Below are 2,530 nucleotides of genomic sequence, written 5' to 3'. Positions count from 1 at the left end.
TATGGTGGAGTGAAATTTCTTAGTGTGGTTCTTCCTGAGTCTCTGTGACTCTCACCAAATAACTGGTGGGACTATGCAATCAGGGCAAGTATAACACTAAGAAGGAATTGGGGAGTTTTGGTTACCACCCCTCTGGCCATAAGGATGAAGAGAGGAAGAGAGGGGAAAAACCCTGAAAGAATGTGTTCAAGATCTCTGTCTGAAGTGGTGGAGGTCACCGAAACCAGATGCCTCATAGACTGTGGTACAGAGACTCAGAGGAGCAACACCTAAGACTATGAGATATGTGTTAGCCACGGTAGACTAGAGAAACAAATCCAGAGACACTCGTGTGTAAGAGAGAACTTTATATCAAAGAACAATTGTACATTAAGAAAACACCCCAGCCCAGTCCAGATCAAGTCCATAAGTCCAATATTACCCCATATGTTGATACTGGCCCATAAATTCCTCTTTAGACTCAAGCAGCCATACAATGATGCTGAATGCAGGAAGATCACAAGCCAGTGGGTAGAAAGTCTTATGGATCCAGTGGTGCTGGAAGCATCTCGGTACTGGCATGGGTCTCCACGTGGTTCCTCCAGCTTCAGGCCCCTAGCTCCTTCAGTGTGTCTCCATGTGGCTTGTGAACAGGAATGTGTAGCAGAGAGAGTGTGTCTGGTATCTAGTAAGCTATTTATCTCTGTATAGTCTCCAAATGAGGTCATCAAGCTGCGACCTGATTGACAGGCTAAACGCCACCCCATTCACTCTTAATACTCTTAAGTTGACACCAGATTATGTAACTACCACAGGGTACCTTTTCCTTATCTGGCCCTAGACTGTGGAATGGTGCAACAGGTGGACTGGCTTCCTGGACCATGGAAGCAAAGGCCAACGGACCAGGTGGCTGAGAATGGCAGAGAGACTTGGTCGTTGGCTGAGAAGATCAATGACTGTATCCTTACTGTCTGCTGACTAACTTGTGGTAACCTGTTGTGGTAATTCCTAATAAACCCTGTTAATTGTGAGTATTTTCTTTGAGTTATGTGTGGCCATTGAAGTGAGTTATCGAACCCAGCCGAGATGTAGAATAGTATGGGAAGAACAGTTGGTGTCAGAATAGGGAAAGAAGGATGAACCATGGAAGCTTGTCCTGGCAATAAGGAAGCTGGAGGAGGTCAGATATGGGCCTCCCATTACCCTTTATTGCAATCATGACCCAGATCCCTACCTCAACCCATTACAATCTAATTTTTCCCTACCACTTGACTAATTACTATTTCCAACGTTACCAAAGATCTAGTTAGATATTCAGAAGATATTTTGCAGCCCTTTAAATGACTTGATCTCTCCTCAGTTTTGACATGGTATTTTGCCTCCCAATATACAAGTATCTAATAATTTTCCTCCTGTCTCTCTGACTATTCCCTTTTTGAGTTCTTACTAACTCCTCTAGGCTCTATTCTTGACTCTCTGTTCCCTTTCTGTACTTTCTCGTAGATGATTTCATCTGGTATTGTGTAATGGAAAGCGCTTGGGCTTTGAAACTACAAAGACTTTGGTTTAAATTCCAGTATTACCACCTGTCAGTTCTGCGAACCTTGGACTGGTTGCTTAATCTTTCTGAACCCATTCAAAATAAAATAACTGCCGTATGAAGTTATGAATATATGTAGAAATGCTTAGCTATGTTCCCTTCAAAAGTAGACACGTGCCAAATATTAACTATGTTCCTTTTATTACTTCAGTGACTATTAACATCTTTAATCTTTCTCCTGAGCTTCAATTCATTATTTCTAGCTCCCTGTTGGATAAGCCTGTTGAGTCTTATACATCTAGCATAGCTTTAATGGAGTTCAAATTATAGAGTGCCAGCTTTGGGTCAAGAACCCTGCTAGATGGCAGAGATAAAAAAGAAGCCCCAGCCTTCAAAGGATGACCTTTGAAGGAAGACAAGGGTGGTGAGACACATTGTCGGGTGAGAAGTCCCTGGAGAAGGACATCATACTTTGTTAAGTAGAGGGGCAACAAAAATGAGGAAGACCCTTGACAAGCTGTATTGCACCGTGGCTACAACAAAGGGCTCAAACATAAGAACAATTGTGAGATGACGCAGGACTGGACAGTGTTTCTTTCTGTTGTGCTAAAACAAAACAAACTCACTGCCATTGAGTCAATGCTGACTCATAGGACAGGATAAAACTACCCCACCCCACCCCCTTTGTGGGTTTCCAAGAAAGCCCCATCATTCTCCCTCAGGGCCCTTTGTGATTTCGAACCACTGACCTTTCAGATTGTAGCCCAACAGCACCACTACACCATCGGGTTGCTGTGACTCACCGAACAACAACAACCGCCTTTGAAAAGCCTAATGTAAATGTGATGATTTTATATACCAAGTGATATGAAAATTAAGAGGAACAAGTCTTAACTCGAGAAGTTAGGGAAGGATTTCTGGAAATGTCATGAATAATTAGATACTAGCCAGAATCAGCAGGAATGAGACAGGACTTTCCCAACCACTTAAAGAAGTAGTTCTGAAAGTATA

This window comes from Echinops telfairi, unplaced genomic scaffold (assembly GCF_000313985.2).
Source record: "Echinops telfairi isolate 266 unplaced genomic scaffold, ASM31398v2 ScPeMD7_7469;HRSCAF=8507_1, whole genome shotgun sequence".
Lineage (NCBI taxonomy): Eukaryota > Metazoa > Chordata > Mammalia > Afrosoricida > Tenrecidae > Echinops > Echinops telfairi.
The sequence above is the reverse complement of the archived record's forward strand: the minus strand, read 5'-3'. Positions refer to the sequence as shown.